This window comes from Papaver somniferum, chromosome 6, assembly GCF_003573695.1.
Source record: "Papaver somniferum cultivar HN1 chromosome 6, ASM357369v1, whole genome shotgun sequence".
Lineage (NCBI taxonomy): Eukaryota > Viridiplantae > Streptophyta > Magnoliopsida > Ranunculales > Papaveraceae > Papaver > Papaver somniferum.
This window is the reverse complement of record NC_039363.1, coordinates 62760063-62767489: the sequence shown is the minus strand read 5'-3', so window position 1 is coordinate 62767489 and position 7427 is coordinate 62760063.

Here is a 7427-nt window from a genome sequence, read left to right as displayed (position 1 = left end):
TAAAATATCTTTTGTCTAAGAAGGATACTAAACCTAGATTGATTAGGTGGATTCTGTTGTTGCAAGAGTTTTCTCCAGACATTAGAGACAAAAAGGGTGCCGAAAATGTTGTAGCAGATCACTTGTCTAGGCTAGTTGTTAGTTCCCCAGATGATTCCCTTCCTATAAGGGATAGCTTTCCTGATGAACAATTGTTCTTTGTTACCCAATTACCTTGGTATGCGAATATAGTGAACTATCTTGTTACTGGTCGAATGCCCCAACATTGGGGTAAACAAGATCGTTCTAGATTTTTAGCTGAGGTTAAGCACTTCTTTTGGGATGATCCTTATTTGTTTAAGTATTGTCCAGACCAGATTATTAGGAGATGTATACCTGAGAGTGACCAGTCCAGTATTATTTCCTTTTGTCATGATCATGCTTGTGGGGGTCACTTTAGTGCTAAGAAAACTGCTGCTAAGATATTGCAGTGTGGATTCTATTGGCCTTCGTTGTTTAAAGACTCCCACAGTTACTGCGTTACTTGTGAACGATGCCAGAAATTAGGAACCATTTCCCGTAGGAACATGATGCCCTTGAACCCTATTTTAATTGTTGAGGTCTTTGATGTGTGGGGTATTGACTTTATGGGTCCGTTTCCTAATTCTTTTGGTAACCTATACATCCTTGTCGCCGTAGACTATGTCTCTAAGTGGATTGAGGCGGTTGCGTGTAAAACCAATGACCATAGGGTTGTGATTGAGTTCTTGAAAAATAATATACATTAGTGATGGAGGTCGCACTTTTGTAATGGGCCTTTTAGCTTCTGATGAAGAAATATGGTATTACACATAAGTAGCTACCCCGTATCATCCACAGACTAGTGGTCAGGTAGAGGTTTCCAATAGGGAGATAAAACGTATATTAGAGAAAACAGTTAATCCTAATCGGAAAGACTGGTCGTCTAGGCTTACTGATGCCTTATGGGCTTACCGTACTGCGTTTAAGATCCCCATTGGAATGTCGCCTTATCGGCTTGTTTATGGCAAGGCATGTCACTTACCTGTTGAGTTAGAACATAGAGCTTATTGGGCTGTTAAGCAGCTAAATTTTTCACTTGACGAGGCAGGAGCCCATAGGAAACTCCAGCTCAATGAGTTGGACGAGATTCGTATAGATGCTTACGATAGTGCGAAGGAGTATAAGAACAAAATGAAACTTGTGCATGATAGAAACATTTTACGGAAGTCATTTTCTCCAGGTCAAAAAGTTCTTCTGTATGATACCCGCTTGCATCTTTTCCCTGGGAAACGTTCTCGGTGGACGGGTCCTTTTTTTCGCACTGTTTTTCCTCATGGAGCTTGAGATCGAGACACCGGATGGTAGTAGTTCTTCGAAGGTTAACGGTCAGAGATTGAAACCCTTTTTAGAGCCCTTTCCTACAGGTGATGTTGAGGAGGTCCCTCTGGAGGACCCTGTTTACCCTTGATTGACCATCGAGGCAGTTGTATGTTGTATATTAGTTTTTGATTTTCTTCACCCAGGTACTATCTTTCCAACTTCTCCTCGTGTTATTTTACTTTTGGTACTGCTCTTTAATTAGAAACATTGAGGACAATGTTAGATTTAAGTTTGGGGGTGGGGAAGAAACTTTTTGTTAGCTTTTAGTTGCAATAAATAAACTCCAGAGCCTAGAAATTTATGCGTATTCAGGATGGCACTAACTAATCTAAGTGGATGGAAGCATCTTGGTTGTAGGAGTTGAGGAACCAATCTGATTAGATGGAAACATCTATAGAGTCTATTCATAAAAGCACAGAGCTCAGGTGTTAGAAATAACATGATAGTTGCACCATATCTCGTTGAGTCCTTTTCATTTTTTTTTTTTTTTTTTCATTTTAAACTATGTTTCTCTAAGTGATTAGGTGGGGCACACGATTCAAGTTGTTACCACTGCTAGGATGAATTAGAGTGACTGAGTTACTAAAAAAAAAAAAAAGACCGGACCAGTTAGACCAATCGGAATAAGTATTAACACTTGGATAGCAATATGCGTGTGTTCTCCCTGTTTCCGTCGCCTAAGCAAGCGTGGAATGCAGGACCCGTGGGAACTATCGTGTAATCTGCTGACAAGAAGCATGCGCTTGGATCAAAAAGATCTATTCATGCCGTTAAGTTAAAAAAAAAAAAGGTTATTGTTCTGTGTAGTCAACTGCTGGTTCCCTTGTATTTGCCAGTTTGTTGATCTAGATTTAAGTTATTGACCACTGGTTCCCTTGTATATGCCAGTTGTGTTGATATTAGTCAGACCGGTATCTCAGTCCATTAGGATAGGTTCATTCTGGCAGTGGCCTTCAGACAGATATGTGAAACATCGATCATTTGGTTAACATCAAAACCATCTACATTTTTCTATCCATATGATTAGTTTGACTCCGAATATGATGTCCATAGTGCAACTATCTAAGTAGAGCTTTGTCACTTTATATGAATTTTAGTATGCTTGAGTGCAAACTCGTGTACAACAATTGGAATTTCGCATCAGGGTACTTCCTCCTATAGTCAATGATTGTACGCCAACCAAGGAGATTTTTTAGTGCCTTCCAAGGTTCGTTGTAGATAGCTAGGGTCTGGAGTAAAGGTTTTGTGGGTACACCTCTGGTAAACCCTCCGGAGACAACACTCCGCCACTAGGGCCACCTAGTGGTTTAACGGCTTGCTGCACGTGCTAAGTGTAGTCATTTTACTTTCTAGATTAGATTTTCTCGAGGACTAGCAAATAATAAGTTTGGGGGTATTTGATAGACACATTTTTGTGCCTACTTTGTCCTCAATGTCTGTATTGTTGGAACTCTATTTTTATACTAATATTGTGTTTTTATGTATTTTTAGGAAATAAACATTTTTGGAAAATTCGGCTCGAAAAGTTGATTTTGGCACCCGGAGGACAAGTATTATTCGGACTCTCGCTTTTGGATAAGGGGTAACCTAATTACTAAGGGGCACCCCCAGGTCACCCCCAAGGCATCTGCTATTCGCACCCCAGTTCAGGATAGGGGGCATATCATCTTCAACATTCAAATTCGTGTTTTGGCGGGAAAACCATTTTCACTCCTGATAGATTTTCAATCAGCAAAATGAAGGTGTTCTAGTGCGATTCAATCGCTGAAAATTGGTGAGAAGTTGTGATTTAACATGGAAAAGCTGTTGTGAGTGTTCTCTTAGCTCAAATTTGGATAGACTTGGCTAGACAATTCACGGGCTCAAAACAGGTAAAACACATGCAGAAGAGTTTCTCTACGACTTCTGGAAGATTTTGCGTGTGTTATGCTCGTGTTTCATGAATCGAGCAACCTGTTGGAGCATGTGTAATCGAATTGGAGCGTGCTGGACCATAGAAAACGCGTGAAAAGCTAAAACAGGAAAGAAAATATCCGAAAATATTTTCTTTCACTGCCGAGGATTTGTGGAGTTATGGAGGAGATTCGGTGCATGCTTCGGGTTTATATAGAGTCCTTGGAGGTCAGAGAAAGGGTTAGGAAGTTTAGGGAGAATTTGGGAGAGAGTTAGAGACGTAAAAATCAAAGAACCGGACGCTGTGAAGAAAGTTTCCGCTGCTGCTGGAACTGAAGAACACAAAGAACAATAGACGAGGCAGGAAAGTCGTTAAAAACTGTCGCTTTATTGCGACACTTTTCCACTCCTTTCCGCGACTGAGTCGTTGTACCAACAACACTATCTCTGTGTCGTGGATTCTGGACGCCTTCTGTGGGTCGCAGAATCCTGTTTTATACTATTTACTTATCTTTCTCTTCATTGTAAAACACTTTTGAGCATCAATGAAATCTTTTGAGAGGTTTTTCATCAGGAGTAGCTAAACCCAATCCCAGGGGTGACAGAGGAAGCCATTCTCACAATAATTATGTGGTAATCTCTATTTTATTAATTTATGCAATATTTTTATATGATTAATTGCATTGATAAAAATGATTTAAATGGTTTTTATTAATCAACTGTGTTTTCCCTTGATAATGCATGCTTAGTTTTAGACTCTTGATGCATTATACTTGTGATTAACATTTGATATTTTGGAAAATCTGCTTTTGGCAATATTTAGAATCAACCCAATTATTTAAATTGCATAGTAAAAAAATATTAGATCACATAAGTATTGTTGAATGGTGGAATCTTAACCCCTATTTCTCCATAAAATCTTACGTCAGTTTGCTATTTTCCTAAATTTTATTTAAATCTAGAAATTTTGTTATCTTCACAAATCTGAAAAGAACCCACTTTTACCACTATCTCTACAACAACTTGAAAATACATCATTATACGTGCTAAGTGTGATCGTAGGCTCGACGAGACGGAGTTGTATGTATGATTTGGAATTGCTTTGTTTGATTTGCTCGAGGACTAGCAAAGTCTAAGTGTGGGGGAATTTGATAGGTGTCTAAAACACCTAATTTTATATCTAGTATTTATGCTTTCTTTGCTATTATCCTTGTGAACTGCATCTCTTATGTTTAGTTTTGAGTTTTATAGGTGTTTTGGAGTCATTTGAGTAAAAGGAAGTGGAAGTCATCTTAATCTAAGGTTTCTTCTCAATCATCTCGAAGAGAACGGAAAGACGGAACCAACGGCGAAAGATCAAGGTCAATCCGACGCTGTATGAGAAAGTTACGAGCGAAATCAGATATTAAGCTTGTCAGTTCTCCAAAACTGACAATACAATGAGAATGAAGCATGAACTTGTACTGTCAGTCTTCTAAGAATGACAGTTTGGAAGCTACTAGGGTGACCCTTAACTGAAGCATGGGTCCCATCAGCACCTCCCAAAGTTATATACTTATGTCTAAACATGGGTCGGACTGAAGAAGAACACATTTTCTGCTTTTCATTTCTTCGTTCTGCAGCCGCTGGAGACGTTCATGGAGGTGATTTTGATGAGGAATTTGGATGGAAAATACGGAGATGAATTAGCTACAAAAAAAAAAATAGATGGGTTCTTGAGCTCATTGTTGCAGTCGGTGGTGAAGAATAAGCTGATGTTGTTCGAATCTAAAAGGGGATATGAGGCTGTTATAATTGAGATATTAGGGTTTATTTGAATCAAGAACACATGGAAGAAGAGAAGATCTCACCGTCGTTTTAATGGGTTGATGAAATGTTCGCAGTTCATGAAGAGAGAAATTAAAGAAGAAATTGAAGGTTAATGAAGAAGTTTGGAATTGGGTATTACTTAAATTCAGATTTAAACCCAGTATTCATGGTATGAGCTCAAGGGTTTGGTGGTACTGAGAAGGAAGAACGGATGACGTAGCTGTTGCTGGTGACTGCTTTTGAGTACTGGTGGAATTCATAGCTGAAATGGATGTTGTGTTGGCTGGGAAACTGCAGGAATGGGTTGCTGTTGATGTTGTCTCAATGGATTTGGTTGCTGAAATGGATATGTTAGGGTTTGTTACAAACGAACCTCACAGATATGAAGAGGATGATGCAGTTCTTGAACTGAGATGTGAAGGTTGTTAGGGTTTAAGTTTCAGATGAAGAATTAGGTATTGAACAATAATTCAAGAAGAAGATGGAGCATGACTCAGGTGGTTGAAATTCATGGGTTTGATAGGCTTGGAGAGATGGTGGAATTTATGGAATCAGAAATAGAGTAATGGGTGTGAACCAGCTTCAAGTTTACTGAATTTTGGAGGTGTAGTATGCAGTTGAGAGCAAGTGCAATACAGGGAAGTGCAGCTTGAGTTAGGTGGTCGTCTTGTTTGCAATTGCAATTGCAGGTGTTGTGTGTGTTTGTGCACAGATGTTGCAGTCAACAAAGAAGCTGAGATGGTGGTTGTGCTGAAGGGTTTGAGCTGAGAAAGGAAGAGAGTGTTATGATGTTGTTTCTGGTGTCTACTGAAGACGGTTTATGGGTGCTGGTGGAACTGGTAACACATCTTGGTGGTGCCATGTCATGGAAGAGGAGAGATTGAACTCAGGGAGGTGGTTTCGAGTTGAGCAAATGGTTTGTGTTCGAGTTGTAAGAACTGATATTATGTTCAATGGTTCTGGTGGTGCTGTTGTCGCAGTGATGGTTGCAGTCATGATGAAGCTGACTTGGAATTGCAGGTGGAATTGAAGCTAAAACAGATGGAGTTGCAGTTTCAGTTGGAGACTCGGATGCAGATGCAGAATGATTACAGGGAATGTGTTGATTTGCATGAGCTGGTCAGCAGGGAAGGTTATTGTTGATGAATGATGATGCAGTGGTGGTTGCTGTGACATGGGATGATGATCGGCACTGTTGCTGGCAGTAATGAATATGGAATTGAGCTGCATTGCTGCCTGGAGGACATGGTTTAGCAACTGGAGTTGTTAAAGGAGATGCAGGGGTTTGTTGCTGCTGGAATTGAAATTGCAGGTTGAGATGGCTTGTTTGAGTTGTAGGTGCATTCGTAGTTGTTGCAGGAAATGGATAGTATGAGCTGAAGTTGCAACTGGAGTTGTAGATGGTTCGCAAGAAGAAGCTACAGATTTGTGAATGTATGCATTGCAGTAATGACTAGAACATGAAGTTGAAATGGTGCAGCTGATTATGGAGATGAAGCAGGAGGAATTGCAGGCATGGAGAATGATGTTCACGATGGTTGGTGGTTGGGATTGAGCTCGAGAGTAAATAGCAGGGGAGGCCATTAATTGATGGCAGTGATCATGCGAAGTTGATGGAACCCGAGAAGCAAGAGGTGACTGTTTTCCTTGGCAGTAACAATGACAGTTGGTTTAATGATCACGATGGAGTTGATGAAGACAGGGTATTGTTAGAGGAGATCGAGCTTGGGGTAATTGCAGAGAATAGTAGTATTGGAGATAGGGGAACGATGAAGGCTGAGATACTGCGAATGATACAGCGAGACGAATACTGGTATGTCCGCGAGAAAACTAAAGGGTAGCTGAAAATTATGCTTGTCAGTCTTCCAAAACTGACAAGCCAAGTGAAGCTGAGAAGATGTGTTTGGGATGGACTTTAACAGGTTTGTGCGTGAGTCCATTAGTTGGGGTTGATCTTCTTTTCACGACCAGCTGTGGACGTGAGTTTTGGGTGTTGTTTTGGCAACCATTCGGCACGGGTTTTGGTACGGGCGCAACAACAACTTGGATACCTATTTAAGAGAACTTCTTATATTTTTGAGAGGGATCTTTGAATAATATCTTCTTCTACTATTTTTTTCCCAGGGTTTAGAACATGATGGCTTTTCTATTCCTTCTTGTGATGAACTCCTTTAACATGAGTACTTAATTTTATCATTGGTTTAAGGAATAAATTGGATTTCCAAATATGAGTTTTTATGCAATGAATTAATTTTATCTTCATATTATCGTTTATGATTCACCATTAATATTGTTACAAGATTTGAATGTTTGTTTGGTTGAGTGTAGAATCAATTGAGTTTGTT